Here is a 19960-nt window from a genome sequence, read left to right on the forward strand (position 1 = left end):
CAATCAATAACAACTAAGTCCATTCTCTCACACTCTTCACAATATTCAACATGGTATCAGAAACATTTTTTTTCCTTGAACCCTCCATCCTTCTCTTCTTTCTCTCTTTTCTCTTCCTCTTTTCTTGACTCACACAACTGAGCTTGATGAGAATGCACGTATTTCACCTCTATTCTTGGTAAAAACAGCGATTCCGATCAACAAGACTTAGAAAGAAGCGTCTCCTTTTTTTTCTTCTCCTAATTTCACCAACCATGGCGCAGCTAGCTTCATCTTTATCTACGGTTTTTTTAGCTTCATCAATGGCTGTAAATCCTTATAACCTCTCTCCCGCTAATCAACCAAGTTTGATTTTGGTCACTCAACAACTCGCTGAGGACAACTATCATTCTTGGAGCCATGCGATGCAGAAAGCTCTCAATGCCAAACGTAAGCTTGGCTTCAACACTGGATTGGTGCCTTATAACTAACTAATCAATTATATTAATTATTTAATTTGATTAAAATAAATAAATTTTTTTTAATATTTGATTATACTTACTCAAATTAATTTTACTATAAGAATAAGAAGATTTCAAAATTTTACTCGTAAATCGTAAAAAAAATATTTTTAAATTCAGCTAATAATGTTATTTAAAAAAAATTTTAAAAACATAAATTTTAATATAAATATTCAATTTAATCACAAACTATATATTACTATTAATAAATAATTATTATACTTTAAGAACGTAAAAATAAAATTATTATTCATTAATTTTATTATTTTTAATATTAAAAATAATTAAATTTTAGATTTAGAGAAAACGACAAATTAGTCCCTGACCTTTTGTCCTGTGGACATTTTTGTCTATGACCATTGAAAAATACTTTTAAGTCCCTGACCTTCACAAAATTTGGACAAATCAGTCCCTCCGTCCAAATGTCTCAGTCAGGGACTGATTCGTCCAAATGCCTCCGTTAAGGACTGATCCGTCCAAGTTCTGTAAAGGTCAGGGACTTAAAAATATTTTTTAATAGTCAAAGACGAAAATGTCTGCAGGACAAAAGATCAGGGACCTATTTGTCTTTTTCTCTTAAATTTAATTAATTTTATAAAATTTTTATAACAAAAATTACTATATATATCTTTATTTAAAAAATTAAAAAGTATTTTATATATTTTTATATATTATTTTATACAATATAGGAATACATATACTAATATATGATAAAAATCTCAAGAGACGTGTCGAAATATAAAAAGTAAAAAATTTTAGCACATTAAGTTTCGAATAACTACAGTAAGATTTGTCTCGTATATGAAAAACCCAGCCAAAAACAGCACCAAAAAAAATTTGATTTTGAAAAGAAAATCGAGTACAAGGTCCCTTAATGTCGGATAAGTTGTGTTATTTGCCTATATAATTAGTAGGATACTGTATCTGACTCATATCATCCACCATTACATGTAGTTATGTACACATAAATAACATTTATGTGAAAAATAACTCAAAAGTTTAGTGTGAACGATATTTTCAGTTTCAGTTAGTAAATAATAGTTTATTTTTTTTATCTTAATTAGAATTATTTTTTTATTTATGTATGGGAGAAGTTATTTTTATTTATACATTATTTTGTTTTAAATTGCTTGATAGTTTAATTTCAAAAATTTATTTTCTACTTTTTCAGTTTTGGTGGGGACAAAAAAGTTTTGAAAGGCAGATGGTTTGGATTAGCTGGAACACTATGACTCGCCCACGAAAAGAATGAGGCCTTAGATTTAAAGATCTCAGAATCCAAAATCTGGCGCTTTTAGGCAAACAGTTTTGGCGACTTGTAACACAGCCTACTTCCTTATTATCCAAAATCCTAAGAGGTAAATACTTTAGCAATGGTAATGCTATAACGGCAGAAATTGGAGTCTTACCTTCTTGGGGATGGAGGAGCATACTGGAAGATCAAAAGATTATTGAAAAAGGTCTTAATTGGGCTGTGGGTACTGGTGAGAATATCCAAACCTTTGAGAATCCTTGGCTGCCTCCTCCGTATCCTTTAATGATTTCTGACATGCCAAATAGACAGGCTATTTCTGAGTTGGTTCCAAGAGTTAAAGATCTAATTACTGAAGAAAGGAATTGGAATCAGAATCTCATTCAAGAATTATTTTTCCAAGACATTACAAACAGGATTTTGTCAGTTAAAATTCAGTAGAATAGGGACAAATTGCAATGGGATTTGAACAAATCCAAGCAATATGATACAGCTTCAGGTTACAAAATTGGCTATTTATTTTACCATCCGTCTCTGGAGTTTTGCCCTAATTATATGCAGCAGAAAGAGTCGTGGATTGATCTATGGAAGTTGAGCTTGCCTTACAAAATTAAGCTATTTATCTGGAAAGCTCTCCATGGCCGACTTCCGGTGCTTGTTCAGATTCATCACGTACCGCATCCCATCTATATCACCAATATGCCCCTGCTGTCATGAAGCAACATAAACCGTCACTCATTGTTTGATCGATTGCTCTAGAATTAAAGATGTATGGTCTTAGAGTTATCTTTGTGACTGTCTTCCCCCTCAGAGTTCTAACGACTTTTGGACATGGTGGACTGCATCAACAGAGATACTTAATCCATTGAAGAATGCTGACCGTAATCCTCAATTGCTTGCCATTATTTGCTGGAACTGCTGGAAAGCTCACAACTAGGTGATTTTTGAAGGTTCTACTTCTATGCCATCTGCCATTCTAGTAAGCTCTGTCAAGTTGCTCCGTGAAATCCAAAAAACTCCCAGTTTAGGTCGTCATCTCCATAAGGCAAGCTCTTAGTTGCATTCAATTTGATTTATCATTCTTTCTTCTTTAAGATTTTTCTTCGTTTTTCGACCACGCACCGTTGGATGAATACCTTCAGTGTAGTGTTTTTGGGAAATTCCCACCTTTTATTATGCTGTCCTGCTTTTGGACATCTTTGTATTTCATTTTTCAATAATTAATGAAATATAACCTACTATCTTTGGAAAAAAAAGTTACTGTTTACATGTTAGATAAAATTGTTAGGTATAGATTTTTTGTTGGTTAGAATAATAGATTTACTGTTTACGTGTTACTTAGTTAGACGTACTTTTAAGTATTGTTATGTTAGGTAGAATATTTTATGTTACCGTTTTTCAGTATAGTTACTGTTATTATCTATAAACATGTTAATGAATATAAGAAAGTATATTATTAGTTAATTTAGTCAGAGTTATTAATTTGCATTGTGAATTAGAAGGTAATTAGTGGAATAATTAATTAGGTTAACTTAGATAAGAAAGAAACGTGAGCAATAAAATTTAGAGTTGAGTTAGTTATAAATTAATTAGTTACATAACAACGTCAGTTAAATAGGGTAAACTTAAAATTAGTAGGTTTATAAGCTCTTTTTCATTTAATTTATTTTTTAATAATTTAGTGTGTGATTTTATTATACTAGATTGTGTTTCAATGGAGCAGCAGTTATTGAGTTATAAAGATGAGATGTATAGATTGGATCACGCTGAGCACATTGCTAGGAGGCTTGATCGAGTGGTATAGTTTTTTCACTTTTTTATTTTATTGTATTTAATAAGCAGTGAACTTGCTATTATATTTCTTTACCATCCTTTTTTTTCTTAATTTTTTTACCGTTTGGTAGGTGCCTCGAATTTTGTGCACCATACGAAATCTGATGACATGGCCGCCAGAGCAGATTAGGCTATATCTGAGACGAGCCAGGTTTGAGTACGTGGCCTATATGGTCGAGTTCGAGCACGATTGGTCGCTTGACTCAGCATTGATAGAAAGGTGGAGGCCTGAGTTCCATACCTTTCATCTACCGTGCGGGGAGATGAATATCACCCTACAGGACGTGGCCTATCAGTTGGAACTCAGGATTGACGGTGATCCTGTGAGTGGATGCATAGGTGGGTGGGAGCAGCACCATCAGGGATGGACCATTGAGGAGTTATGTAAGCAGATTCTGGGTGTTGTTCTCGGCCCAGAAGACAGACAGTCACAGACGAAGTGGACTGTGAAGCTCACTTGGTTCCAGAACACAGTTTGTGGAGAGCTAGAGCAGGACGTCACAGAAGAGCGCCTGATGAGGTACACGAGAGGATACATCATGCAATTGATAGGGGTATCCTCTTCCCAGATGCATCGTCTGCCGATATATCATCATATAGACCTGCGTCTGTCCCTCCCGTATATGACATGGTACCTACAGTGGGCGCACACAGAGTTATCCGGTCTGGGTGACCAGCACTTAGTCGCTGCTGGGGTGGTGCCAGAGGACCTGCCCATACATCATCCACTTGCTCCAAACCTGCATCATCCAGACGATGGTCACCTGCCGGAGCTCAGGCCAATTGCTGGAGGAAGGAGAGGTAGGGGGCGAGGGAGAGCTAGGGGGAGAGGTAGATGTGGCAGCGGGCGGGGGAGGCAGGGTCCCAACGAGGTTTCTCGCAACAGAGACCCTGTCAGCCCGCCCGCTCACGGTCCCGAGGATGCAGGCCAGACGGTGGGGTCTGTGTCAGGACCCGTTCCTAGTGACTACTTGTCTCTGAGGCCCCCTGGGTCACATCATTCGGATGCTGGGACCAGTCATCAGGGATCAAGGCCAGAGACAAGTGTTCATTTTGACATCGGCACCCAGTTTCAGATACATTTTAGCCCATCAGATCTCAGACCCTAGCCCGACTACCAGCCCATATTGGATATACAGGACATGATTGATGTCACGTTGATGGTGCCCAACTGGATGACGGGTACCCTGCAGGGAGGTGAGGACGAATTTGGAGATATGTTGACGATGCCACAGCAAATTCAGCCATTCTTACAGATGCACACTACACCACCTCAGTCTACATACTTGCCAGGCCACTTCGATACTGATCATTCTAGTGGGTCGTCCTCCACTGCGGATTATGCGACGATGAGGGATCAGATGAGTACTCCAGCGCCTGGCCTGGTCCCTCCACTTGGTCGTGGTCAGCAAGATGTCAAACCACCTGCGTGTGGTACATGTGGGTGTCTCAATCCTAGGCCCCACGGACGACATGCTAGCCCACAATGTGGGAGGCAAGGGCGGGGTTAGTAGCTTCTAGTTCTTTATGATTATTGTATGGAATTAATGTACAAAAGGTCACTTTGTTATAAACCTTTTATATATAGATTATTTATGATGAAAACAGTAATTATTTATAATATTATATATCACTGCGTTATATATCACGGCGGTACATAACTTTTTTTAACGACATATAACATTGTAGTTCATGCACAAAAAAAATTTATTTAATGACATATAACATTGTAGTTCATGCATACAATAATTTATTTAAAACAACTACAACTATCGTCGACTAGAAAATGCCCCTCCATCACCAAGAGCAGTGCAAGTACTCAGCATGGGCCTGCTTTGGCGACACGTTCCGCACCGCTTCTCCCCGTTATGCTCAACGTCATCTATGTTGTTATGAATCCTAGAGCTCATGGGGCAACCTCTCTTCACTCTCATCATCCTAGGATTGGGCCGGATTCGGGGACTGTCATACGATGGCCAATCATCCTCGTGCCCTATCGGTCGAAACTCTGATCTGTAAATATTGAAGACCGACTCCATGCGATACACAGGGTGAACAAACCGCTTCCAATCAAGTCTTACATGAGAGCAAGCTACAAGCACGTGACAACAAGGAATATGAAGAGCCTGAAAATACTCACAATCACACTTGCACTCATCAAGCAGCACCTAATAATTCTGTTGCCTGGATCCAGGAACTGTCACTAACTCTTCAATCGTGATGTTTGTCCTTGATCGATCAAACTGGTAAACATTCATAGTGTTCACATACTTTGAGTTGAATTCTATGGCCTTCATCAATGTCTGTGAGAATTCAGCACCGATTTGAAGTTGGGTCAGTGCCACGGATCCCTTCCTTTCAAAAAGTTTACCCAAACAAAAATAACTTGACTTAACAAGAGCCGTGATTGGAAAATTGCGGGAACCTTTCATAACAGCATTAATGCACTCGGAAAGATTGGTTGTCATGTGATCAAATCGACAACCCTCATTAGCATACTGTGCCCACTGTGACCGTGGCATTTCTTCAAGCCAGTTTTTAATAGCTATGTTTTCACCCCTCAGACGGCCATAATAATGAGCGAACTCACAATGCGACTTTGAGTACGCTGCATTAATAAGAACCTTCTCTAAGTCTTTGTTCTTAAAGTGGGTCATGAAGTTGGCTGCAATGTGTCTTGTACAAAACGCTTGGAAGGCATGAGGTGGTTTCCATAAACTCCCTTTGGCATTCAGTGCTCCATCAATGGACTTGTGTCTGTCTGAAATCACTAACACCCCTGGTTGTGGTGTTACATGCTCCCGTAGGTACGAAAGAAAGAACGACCACGCCTCCTTTGTCTCACCCTCAACAACTGCAAATGCAATGGGCAGAATGTTTGCATTGCCGTCTTGCGCTATGGCCAGCAACAAAGTTCACCGTATTTACCATATAAGTGGGTGCCATCAATGGAGATAAGTGGCTTGCAATGTTTGAAGGCTTCAACACACGGTGGAAACGTCCAAAAGACCTGATGAAACATCATAGTGTCGGTGGAGGTAGGTCAGGGATGTGTCACTAATTGCACCCAGGTACCTAAATAGACAGTGGGCTTCTTGTACACGACTGAATTATTTAATAGCGAATAATTAAACCTGAAATAAATCTTACCTGGCAAGTACATCTGCATAGCGAATAACAAACGAGGAAGCTCGTTGTATGACTCCTCCCAATCGCCATATATTCTAGCGATGACTCTCTGTTTTGCAAGCTAAACCTTTCTGTAGGATGCCTTGTAACCAAAGTGATTCTCCACACCTCCTTGTAAAACCCTAATGTTGATTATTGGATCGGCATTGACCATCATAAAAATGTGTTGCACAATCACCTTCGAATCCAACCTACGATGATCTTGTCCCATCGAAGTTTGCATGCAAGTATGAGGACCAGTGTATCTCCTAACCTCCCACCTTTCTTGCTTTCGACGATATGATATGAGTATATGCTCCAATTACAACCGGGTCCGAACTGGATACATCGTGCATTGTACCTCAAATAGTCACTCTCTACTATTTTGTACTCCGCAGCTCTTCTGATGCTGTACTGCTTAACTGCTAACATGACTTCTTCCTTGTTTCCAAATTGTTGTCCAACCTCAAACTCGTTGCTTGGGTCTTCCTCAGGACCTCCCTGGGTAAATGACCAATCCGAAGTCATTGCACCGAGATTCAATCTTGTGAAATGATCTAGCCGGTCATATGGTCGAGAAATGGCAGGCTGTGTCAGAGCAATCTGTGTGTCACCGTAGTAATTCATCTCCTCTTCCTTGTCACCATCATTAGGGATTTCGGGTGGTTCTTCGTCAATATTGCCTCCATCATCGGGGTTGATTTCATACTGCTCCATCATCGGATCTCTGATAGCAGAACCATCATGACTTCAAGACCATCATCCATTAAGTCAACATTACGAACTTCAACATTAGACCCCTCCTGACAACCCTCAGATGGCATATTTAGATCCACCATCGTCCTAAAATTCTGTTTCTTTGATTTTATTAAAAATATAACTATTTAAAACTATTTTACTTAATATTATATACAAATTCTATATTCTATTAGAGAATAGAATCCAGCCAATTCAGAGTATTCCAACGTTTGAATAGTTCGTCTAACAACTCCACTCGTCAGACTTTATCAACAATATCTGTAGATGATCATCGACCACCGAAGTCAACAAAAAACACGTATAATTTCAATAGATGAATATTGGTCCATCGGTTGTGCCACGACCTTATAAGTTGTACGTCCTCGTCGTTGCGCAATCGGTACCTAATTCAAAACAATAGAAATATCGCTCACAACCATGGTCTGATAAATATACTAGTAACAGAGACAAAGACAATACAACTGTAATATATCTTTTATAAAATAAATTGCCATCTATTTCGATCCGATATCTGTAGTAAATTTTTTCACCCTTTTATATTCTTGCTGTCCGACGAAATGCAATATCACATTCTTCAAAGCTATTAAACTTTTAACTTCTGGTGTCATATAGGTAATTATCGGTTGTCCCGATCTAAAAATAATTGAACCTTCTTCATCATACACTATTTTACCATCGTAATGAATGGATAACATTAGATTTTCTGACATCGTAGCGACAATGTTAATAGTGAGAAAGAAAGTAAACAGAGATATTGTGGCTCCTTGATCTTCTCTCCAATAGGCATGCTTTTATTTCTGAACTCATCATAGAGTTCGTCGGGGGTGCGGTGAACTTGCTGTTATTCCTAAAAAAAAAAATCGTATCCTTAAAAATAAAGCTGAAAAATCTTTTCTAAAAAAATAATTAATTATTTTATTTTATTTACGAAAAAATCATTTTTTTAATCATTTTATATTACTGTTTTCATTTTATTATTTAATTTTTAATTGTAATAATTTTTTATATAAAATTTAGAGTAAAAGATAAATAGGCCATTAATCTTTTGTCTCGCAAATATTTTTGTTTTTCAGAATTTAAAAGTACTTTTAAGTCCCTAAATTTTTTCATCAACAACGGATAGATAAGTCCTTCTATCTATTTGCTTCTCTCGAAGAACAAACGGACATGGGTGAAGTGATGCCCACATATTCGTTACTGAACTATGTGTCTATACAGTGCTGTTGTAGCAAATCCTCCAAAAAAACAAAAGACAAATAAATTCTTGAACTACAAAAACAATAGCATTTTGTGATTTTACGATTTTATAGTCTGAAAGAGAGTGAGCTAGAGAGAGATTCGGTGAGTGGCAGAGATGGATCCATGTTCAAGAGGCTGCGGCAAATTGCCCCACAAGAGTTTGTAATTCCTTTACTTAATATATGAGTATACTAGCGTGATAACCCGTGCAATGCACGGGTTTTATGTAATCTAAAGCTCTTTAAAAGAAAAAATATTAAGAATATAATTAAAATATATTCTATAAAGATAGATATGTTGTATTAAATTTGGATAATACAAAATTATCACTACATTAAAATAAAATAATAGAATACAATAATTACTCAATATGTCAATGAACAGTATAACATTCTTTGTAAGATAATAAAATATAATAAAAATTATTAGACACTAAAAAAACAGAAAAAAAGTTCAACAGAGATGTAGTTTTCTATTATGCATAATCTTAAAAACATAGATTGTCAAGATACTTATTGATAGCAAAACAAAATATTTACAACATATATAAATTTGTTCATTAATCAAAAAATAAAATATGTCCAAAACAATTTAACATATAGTTCAAAATATCTATCAAACAGAGTTATACATAGGAGGCCTAACATCGCTGAATTGACAACTCTATCTGGCGGTTAGGTATCGAGTCGAGTTTCAAGGTAATGTTGTCCCCCTCCTTTAAATTGTATACTCTACAACATTCATTCCACCCGACCCCAAACTTTCATTCTCCACCTCTTCCTCCACTTTTCAGTAAGTGGTTCTCTACATTGGAACATGGACCAGTGATCGTCCAAATCGAACCATCTCCAGATAGTTTAAGATACGTAGCAAATTTCGAAGCCAAATACTGCAATGAATAATTTATAGTTAAGATAAACATAATATTTTCATACACAATGAATAACAGATTTAGGAAGAATATTTAATAAGCTTGCAAGAAAAAAAATCACTCTTTTGAGATCAACTTACCAATCTAGATTGACTCAGATCCGAAGCTGTGATGGTCTTTTCATAATAAACCTCTGGAGTATATCTAGTTTAGGATAATTTAAACATGTTAGTCACCACATTAAAAAATACCGATCTATACCATGATATTAAAATCCAAAACACAACAAAAAAAAGTTACATTTAGCATTATCTATGATCAGTAGACAATTCATTTGTCTCGTTACTTTGTTCGTTGCCCTCCATTGATAAAGTGTTTTCACCAGACAAATTTATCGGATTATGCGGATTATCTCCTACCAGTGTCCCATCTTGATCATTGTTTTCATCACCGTCTGATGAAAACTCATCATTAGATGGTTCAGACCCAGATAGAACCATCACATCAGGTGATGAGTCCTCATCAATTCTGGTATACTTTATGTGGAACACTCTTGATACATTATCAAGTGTCTCTGGGTCCATTAGCTCAGGCAAATATGAGTGAGGATCAAGGTGAACTTGGATGGGTTGGTTGTCGTGATTTCACAATGAAATAAAAAAAAATTCCAAAACTGACATACCTAAATTGAACAGATACCCCTCTATTGATTAAATAGAAAGTTCTAATCTGTTCAAATGAGTAGTCAGTTATGAGCAACTGATCATTGTTTTTTCTTAGCTCCAACACTAAACAATTATCTAGCTCGTCAATGACATAGAACATTGTCCCTAATTCTTCACCATGAATCTCAACAAAAGTTGGGGGAAGAGCTCTCTCACCCTATATTCAAATTTCTTCCTAAAGTTAATTCATGTCTAACAAAACATGGTAAAAATGCATCACATAATATTACGTAATTATTTAGCAAAGAGAGGTATATATACATTTAAATCTACCATTATTATCAACTAAACAACACAAGAGAACAATAATCACGTAAATGAACTCTACTTATAATGAGCATGACAAAAATAGGTAACTAAGTAAGAAACACATATCAGGTCTTTTTGAATGTCTAGGAAAAAATACTGAAATTTTGAAAGAAATAATGAAAAAGAAATTACTGTTATCTTGATGGATTATGAAACCAAATCATGTACATAAACATCGAATCATCTTTTCACATATTAATAAATGCTGAATTTTTAAAGTTACTATCATTATATGTATGATTAGTAAACATTATATTATTTATTTTGAGTAGACATTGATAATTTATCAAAACTAATCTTTTTAGAGTTGTTGTACTCTACACCCATTTTAGATTAGAAAGATCAGAAACTCAGAGTTAGGTAATCAAACTTATCTAATAACAAATTAAAATCATATTTATGAAAAATACCCAAGAAACCACTTTGAAAAACTATCATAAAACATATTTTAGAGATTACAACAAGTTATGAAATGTGGCCTATATATAAATGAAAAGCCAATAAAATTAAATTACAACAAGAAAAATATCTAAGAAAGAATTTAAAAAAAAAAACTATAGATGGCATAACATCGATATTTAATTGACATTAAAATTTACACAAGTTAATCTGAAATATATTGAATGCAAAAGTAGATGAGACTTCAATGAAATCGAAAATGCAGCAAACAAAACATCTTCTCTAATGCTCAGCACCATACCTGTTCGGATCTTCTCTATTGGCATCTATCGCCATTCAACCTTATCAGATAGAGAGATTTCGTATAAAGATTCGCGAACAAACAAAAGATCTTGTGTGTTACTGCAAAAGAGAGTATTATAATAAAGTAAACCCTAACAGGAGATTTCAACAAATTCAAAAAAAATAAGTGATAAAATTGAATCCAGAAACATAAAGAAGAAACATAAAGAAGGAACAGCATCAGTTGATCAACAAAAGAAGAAATAGATGAACAAAAATATCGTTATTTATTCTAGTAAATTGAATTTCTACTAATCCTAATTATAATCTTCAGAAGTTTCAGAAAGCTAACCACTATAACTAATAATTATTTAAACAAACAATCATGAATTATGAATTTGTTAATTAGAATATGCATAACAAACGATATGAAAAAAAAGAAAATATAAAAAAATTAAATCAATAATAAAATATAAAAGACCAAAATGAATATTCAAAAATTATAAATATGATAAAGCTGATTTCAAAAAAAATCTTTTTTATATTTTAAAATAATCGATAAAATAATGTAAATAATGACTATATTTTTTAAGTTGAGAAAGAGATTACAAAACTTAAAAGAATAAAGCCATACCTGAGAATATAAAATTGGGATTAACAGTTGGAGTACTTTGAAAAATAAGTGATCCTTATAAAGAAGAAGAAAAAAGTTTAAATGAAAAATTAAAATCATGGTAACAGAAAGCATAAACTAAAACAACTTAATAAGAATGAGATGTTGCGCTCAAGGAAGTATGAGACATGAACTGTTTCTTTCTTTCACTTTAAATTGGCACCTAATCTTTCATTGTATGATACATGCATGTCCAAAAAAAAAACTTTAAAGACAAAGAAAGCTAGCAAAACTGAAAAGAAGAGCAAAAGAAAAAATACTAAACAAAAAACTTAGTTAGCAGTGCAACCATTAGGACAAAAGGTGAAATTGATTCTTCTATTTTCAGTTTTCAGAGGATTTACCTTAACAGCACATCCCTTGTTACTTGGGTGAAGTATACCGTCTCGATCTGTCGAGAGCTCAAGAAAAAAGAACTATTCGCCAAGTACTGCGAGAGAATGGTCTGTCGGACGATTTAGAAGTGCTGAGAGCCACCGCATATGATGAGACCTTCGTATATTGTAGGACAGTAGGAGGATATTTTGAATCTGAAAAAGTTCGGTGGTCAGGTTTTAGGGTTGAGCGACGTGAGACAACACAGAGAGACGAAGGAGGTTCAGCGGGTTTACTCTTCTCAAGCTTCTTTCCTTTTTTTTTGTCAGGGAGAAAGGTGGAGGAAGTGGGTAATACGGTTTGGCTTTTTACTTTTTATTGCTGATTACTTCTGATCTTCTTAAAGATAGAAAAAAATTAAAGAAACATAAAAATAAAAGATATTTACATATTTTTTTTTAAAAAATGACACAACACTATTACGAAGAATTAACTACTAATGATTAAAAAGACTTTTAAAATTCGAATTATTAAAAAACACATTTTTTTAGTATTTATGACAATTAAAAAGAAGAACTAAATGTTGAAAAAAATATATGATGAATTATTTTTTATTTATTTCTGAATTTTTTATATTAATAAATGTTATCTATTCTAAAGTTTAAGTAATCTTCACATTTTTTTCAACTTTTTTTTTGTATTCTTAATGAGCATAAGAATGACAAAAAAATGACAAAAGCCTAAAAAAAAATAAAAAACTAAATAATTGATTAAAATTTTAGGTGACATAAAAATTATTAACATACAAATTATGAAAATTAGATTAGAAAATAATTACAAATATATTTATTTTTTTTATAAAATACTTGGTCCTTCTTAAATACGATACATGTTAAAAGAAAAATTGATTATTGTTAATAATTTTGGTATTAAAAGTCTTTTTAATAGGACTTAATTAATGATCTTCAGTTCAAATAATAAAAAACTGAACTTTTCTATTCTCAACTTCTCCTCTCTTTTTAATTAATTTTTTTATATAATCTTGTAGTAGAATAAGATAAACACATTTTTATAAAATTTTAATCAATTCAAAGAAAATTAGAACTAACTAATATTCACCATAATTATAGTTTGAAAAAAGTAATACTTACTTTTTAATGATTCGAATGAAATCTATAGACCACAATGAAAAGTATTTTAGTTAAAAATTATTACTCAAATCACCAACAATCAGATCTTTTTTTACTTTTGAACAGACCTTTTTGTTCCATGTAAAACTTTCCTTACAAACTCAAACGTGGCTCAACCTTGAACCGATATCAAACGACTGTGTAAGAATATATAAATCATGCCAAACAACCATCAAGAAAATTACCTGCGAGTCCGACACTGGCAAAAGAGAACACTATCACAGGTGGTGCCTGAATTATAGAGATGTCTATGTCAGTACTATGTTATCAACTTGTAACCAGAGTATGAAAGCAAAGGTAAAATCCTAGGAATCTTTCTCCACCACATAAGTAAAAGCAGAATAAGACTTCAATACGTATAAAAAGTGAATGTTATATAATCCAATGTGCAAATAATGGGAAATGAAAACAATAAGAACTACACTGTAAAATATATCATGCTGCAAATCGAATGAAGACTCAGAAATTACAAAATCACACTAATAAAAAATGGATCCAGTAAGAGCATAATTTTTGAGAAGCCAATTTGCAAATTTCATTTAAACCCATGAATTATGAAGATTGACCCAGATAAAAATAAAATAAAAGCTACAAACTTTTATCAATCACGCAAAAAAGTTCAGCTGGAATTTCAAGATAATTGAAAAACAAAATAAAACCTACACCGAAAAAAAGATAAATTAGAGCACACGATAAAATAAACATGAAAGTAATATCGTGTTCAACTTTATAAATTATGCGACAACAAATATAATTTAAAATATAAACAACACAGTTCAAAAGATAAATTTGGGTCCGTTTCGGAAGTTTTAAAAGTAATTTTTTTGAGCTTTTGACTTATAAAAAGTAGCAGTATTAATGTCTGGTACAATTTTCAAAACCAAATTGCAGCTTTCTAAGAAACTATTTAAGAACTTATAGAGAAGTTAAAAAACAATGACTTCTCTCATAATACTACTACTTTTGATTATATTTCTATAAAATAAATACTTTTATAACTAAAAACCCAAACACAAAATAACTTATTTATAAACTACTTTTAATATAATCATTTATTGTTTAAACTATATTTTCAAAAGTAACTTAATTAAGTTGTTTACCCAAACTGTGCCAAATATGAATAAGAACCATAAACAATATAATTTATGTATATAAAAAAAATTCTTTAATTTATCGTGTTAAAATAATTTATTTTTTAAATAAACTTTCTTTTACAAAAAATATAAGTTGTTATTTTTCAATGCTAATAAAGGTCTATCAAAAAGAGAAGGCCAAATGCATAAAAAGATGAACTTAAGGATATGAGAAAATTACTATTTTAGCCTTTAATTTTGTTTATTTCCTAATTGAAGAAAAAGAGAAAGAAAAAAAGAATGGATGTTTGAAATCTCTCATCAAACTTATTATTTTCCAAGATAAAAGAAAGAAATAGAGAGATAAATGTAAGACTTTTTTTGGACCAACATCAACTCATTCCTACAAATCTCTCAACCACTATCTTTTAATTCAAACTCAAACTTAAATGAGAGAAAGCACTATAGAGGACATTGCTTTTTGGTTTATCTTTTTTTTTTCTTTTTTGTTTTTTTTTACTCTGTATTCCTAAATATTGTGAAAGTAGTGCTTAAATGAATACTTCACTGCTATTTGAATGCACAAAATATAGTTTATTTTTAATATACTATTTGCAAAATAAAGAGATAGTATTTTAAAAATAGTTCCTAATGTGTCTCTAAATTTTTTTTAACTTATCAGATTTAAGAATCATGAATTCTTAAGGATCATGAATTCTTAAGGGTGCTGACAATCGACATATATTATTTTTTTTTCTTTGTTACTTTTCAACAATATGTAAATTTTCAAAATAATAATGAATCCCAGTGGAATCATTTTCCAAAATGAAACCGGTAAAGCAAAAAAAGCAATAACTTAAATGATTTTACAAAAAAAAAAGGTGATATGAGTAATATAATTATGTAAATAACTTAACACCGATATAAATAATTATTCTGAATCACAAAATCAAAATAGAAAAAAAAATTCCTAATGCAAAAAATATAAATAATTTCTAACTTCGTATTTTATTAGTGCTTTATATATATTTAGTTAAAATGTATTACTTATGTAAATTTTCTATTAAACATACAATAGTAAATGCCATTTAATAAAATATTAAATTTATTTATATTATAATGTCTTTCACGAAATATTCAAAATTCTAAAAATTGGTTTTATAGTTAAGTTCAAAACACATTAAATAAAAAACTATATTAAGTCAACATATCTCACCATTTATGTAATTACGTGAAACTCTTGTCAATTGAGTCTTGTATTAAATTTTGACATATCCATGTAAAGTATAAAATTAGAACACATCAATTTTTTTCTAATACATAAACAATTTTTGTAAATTACATTTGTAAATAAACAATAATTTGTAGTTTTATGTATATGAATATTTGATATTAGGTCATGACCATTTTAACTTTATTCTATTCTAAATATCAAAATGAAAAATCAAATAGTAAAAAATGAATGTGCGACATAAAAGAAAATGTATCATATCTACGACCATTTTGAATTCTTACTACAATTTTATTCTTACTACAATTTTTTCATAGCATTAAGCTAAAAGTACTAAGCTCAATAAGTTTAGAGACAAAGATACTATATTGATTTCTTTGGTTTCAAAAGAATCCTAAAAACTATCAGCATAATGCTAAATTACATTAATCAAGCGATGATCAAAAACTAACTAATGATAACAATTTGAAATAAGAAAATGACTAAACAAACTAAAAATCTATATTTTAAGTGTTTTCCTTTATCTAACTAACATAAAAGCTAAAGCATGTAAATTTTATACAATATAGTAATAAAATGAGATTGCAAGATATTGAGATTGCAAAATCTTACTTCCGTAATAATCAAATACAATCCATTTTCTATTACTGCGCTTAAAAAAAAGGATTCAGTCTAAAAAAAAATCAATTAAAATCATTTAGTTATTTTTGACACTTGTTTTTCAGTTCAGCCTTAGATTCATTTGTGATGGATAACTGCTGCAGGAAAATATAAATGTCATCAAAAAATCTAAGTAATACTACAAACATTTTCAACCTTAATTCATAAATAATCTTTAATCATAAAAATCTTCATGAAGTATTTTACAGAGCATCTTTAATTTGCAGACATTACTTACAACTTATAAAAAATGTTGCTAGCAACTTCCAATAAGTTATACTAATGACTGTTCTTCAAAAAATGTTGATTATCCCAAAAGAGAGATATAAACCAATAACTTATGAAATGATTATGGAGAGTGGCATCCTCATGATTTTTCACATATTAAATTTACAATGAGAACCTACTATGTGACCATATCGTCCACCCTATTTTATTCCCCAGCATTTGCTAGTTTCTTCTTAGTTCTTCTACTGTTCAACATCTTTGGCTTTAGCTTCTTGCTCTAAAGGTTATTTGTTTGAATAACTCAGCATTCATTTTCAAGAACATCTTGCAAACATTTATGGTGCCTCCACAAACTATGCACATAAGCTAATAAGCATAACATAAAACATAGTAGGGAGAGATAACAATTCACCTTATCATCAATCCGAGCTTCTCTCTAAGTGTGAAAAATGTCCATGAAGGGACTTCTCTTGATATACTCAAATACATATTCTACTCTCAGAGCAATTAAATTCATACTTGAATCAACTCATGAAACTCTCCAAAAACACACTTTTTCATAAGAATAATCACTATAGTTGGGAATCCAAATTTTTTTCTCCAAACAAAAAATATATTTGGACTCTCACTTTGTTTTTCCTTGGGAATATAAATTTCTTTTATCAAAGAAATCATAAGAACTAAAGTTTCGCTCGTTTGGTTGTTCTAATCTCTTGTCCTATCAACTGACTTTTTGATGGTTATGGACCGTTTGAAAAAGCAAATATCTATAGCTTTAGCATCATCTTCTTGAGTATTTTTATTAAACAAAATGTATGCTAGATATAATTGACTATAGCTATAAACAAAATATATTGATTTCACTTGTTATACCCAGACGAATTGATCATTTTCATATCAAGAATTAAAGTAATTTCAGTACGAAGTAAAAGTATAAAAGGAGAACACTCCATTGAAAGAAAGAAATTGATTCCACCAAGCTGGCATCACAACAGTAAAATTGAGAACATGAAATGACTACTATTTTAGATACAACTTAAAAAATGTGACTACGTTAACAAATACACTATTAGTGTCATGCATGTATCTATTTAGCTCTTCTTCATCTATGGTATAGTCATGCAAAACCCGATTAGTCCACTCACTTCTGTTTTAGTGATCAAACCACATTTGATTAATTTTTCTTTAAAAAGATTTCCTAAAAATTAGAGCTTTTCCATTATTTGAAATTTAGCTACAAAATATATATTATCTTGAAACTCTATATTTTTTATTATGTATTGTTTAATTATACAAAACCTTAATAATAGATAGATGATTGGATCTAAATTATCAATTGTTGTTATTAGCAAAGCATAATCAGCAATGTTTATCAAGCACACAACCATATTATCCCCCAAGAATGTTATTCGAGAAAAAAAAAACCAGAATATTACTAATTATCTAACTTAACCTAACTAACAATACTTGAATCTAGTAAAATTAGGCCAAATTCTTTGCAAGCTTTCAAAATCAATTTGAAACAAAAACCATAAAGTAATAGAAGTACTTAAAAAAATACAAAAAGCATAGTTAATAGAAGCTCCGCAACAAATGCGCACATAAAACAAAAAGGATTGGAAGCTAAAATGTAACAAAGCAGTTAAGAACTGAAAGGAGTTCTAACAATAGAATAAACAAACTGGAAGCTAATCATTCAACCCTCTTACACCCGATTAACAAATTTCTTAAACTACAACTTGAGGTGTTGCAAGTCTTTCAATTAGAACTCTGCAAGAGTCTTCAAAATTTAGTTTAATAGTTGAACATTTAATATTATTGTGAAATAGTTAAAAAATTTCAAGAACCATCTTTCACATGTCCTCAATGAGAAAATAAACGTTACACAACTAACCTCGAACGGATCACTCTGCAGAATGCCGCTTGATAGGTAAATGGAAAGAAATTTTCCAACATCATCTCCACTATACCCAAATGTCATTTGGGTAAGGTCATCAGTTCCAAATAAAAAGAATTCAGCTTCATCAACAATCTACACAAATGGATAATAAAATTATCCAGTTTAAATAAATAATTAAGAGTATGGGTTCCAATTATTGCGCGGGAGGCACTCTTCAAGTGACCCGTTACTGCACTCCAATCATACGATTCCTAATTAAAAAGCCTGGATTGTTAGAATTAATTAATGATTCAGAGGGTGGGAGGATCAAATCCTTTACAATGAGAGAAGTTATAAGGTATTCATACCTGAAGGGCTCACGTTTTATAATATGCCTATGTGCTATGTTTGGATTCGGTATTTGGTGGAACATAGCTCCTGAGCAATTGCTCTTACGATCGCCTGCTTTGTGCTCCCGGATCTTAGTACTCTTTTGAGGGTAGCTCGGGATACTTTCTTTAATCAAATTTGTAGCATTCACCCTCATGTTACCAACCTATGTAACTATCTATTAAAAAAAAATATAAAATTGATTATAAGCTATACATCTTATTCAATATTATAGATCAATACTTGGAATGAGTTAAAGTCCACCAATATTCAAGTGAATTGCATATATCTTAACCACACCAGCCCATCAAATATAAAGTCTAAGAAAATTCATAGAAATATAAACTGATTTTTTTTAATTAATAGATACTAAAAAATAAATATTAATATTCTGTAGTAGACACAAAATCTTTAGAGTAATAAGCTAGGTTTCAAGAAGCCAGTTTGCATATAAAGCAGAATTTTTTCTCTAAAAAATTTAGTTAAACCAAATCATAACATCAAACATCTACTAAATATGCATCAAGGCCTTTTCCCTTCGAATTCAACTCCAACCAGCAAATATTCCTATTTTACTGGCTCAATGCCTTGAGACCTTTCCTTTGCTCTAGTCCATTTTTTTGAGAAAAAAGAAAAAGTGAATATTGAAGAAGAAAAAAGATTCCACAAAAAAAATCTATCTTTGAGCTTTCATGATAAAAGACTAAATAAACAACTATCAAATACACAAAAATCTTAATAAAACAGAAAATATTATTATACATTAATATGAAATCACTGTGATACATAATTAGGATTACCTGCATTTCATCAAAAAGATGCACAAAAGGAATATATTTTGTAATAAGTAACATCCAAGTGATTAATATTGCACCAACTACATAAATAAAATTTTAACACAATAGTATAAAATCAACAAAAAGAAGAAACAGCCTAATAAGCATGACATACACAGCTAGCAATAAAATTTCAGTAGAAAAAAAA

The 19960-nt window shown here is 32.1% G+C and overlaps 1 long non-coding RNA gene across 1 annotated transcript; it reads right to left on the reverse strand.

Annotated features, from left to right (window-relative positions):
- Window positions 1–18469: 18469 nt before the first annotated feature.
- On the reverse strand, window positions 18470–19891 carry LOC110275343 (uncharacterized). The gene is made up of 2 exons (XR_002367774.2): window positions 18955–19891; window positions 18470–18858 (listed from the first exon to the last, which is right to left on the reverse strand). It is a non-coding gene; the product is annotated as an uncharacterized LOC110275343 (long non-coding RNA).
- Between the last annotated feature and the right edge of the window lie 69 nt (window positions 19892–19960).

Source organism: Arachis duranensis, chromosome 9 (assembly GCF_000817695.3).
Source record: "Arachis duranensis cultivar V14167 chromosome 9, aradu.V14167.gnm2.J7QH, whole genome shotgun sequence".
Lineage (NCBI taxonomy): Eukaryota > Viridiplantae > Streptophyta > Magnoliopsida > Fabales > Fabaceae > Arachis > Arachis duranensis.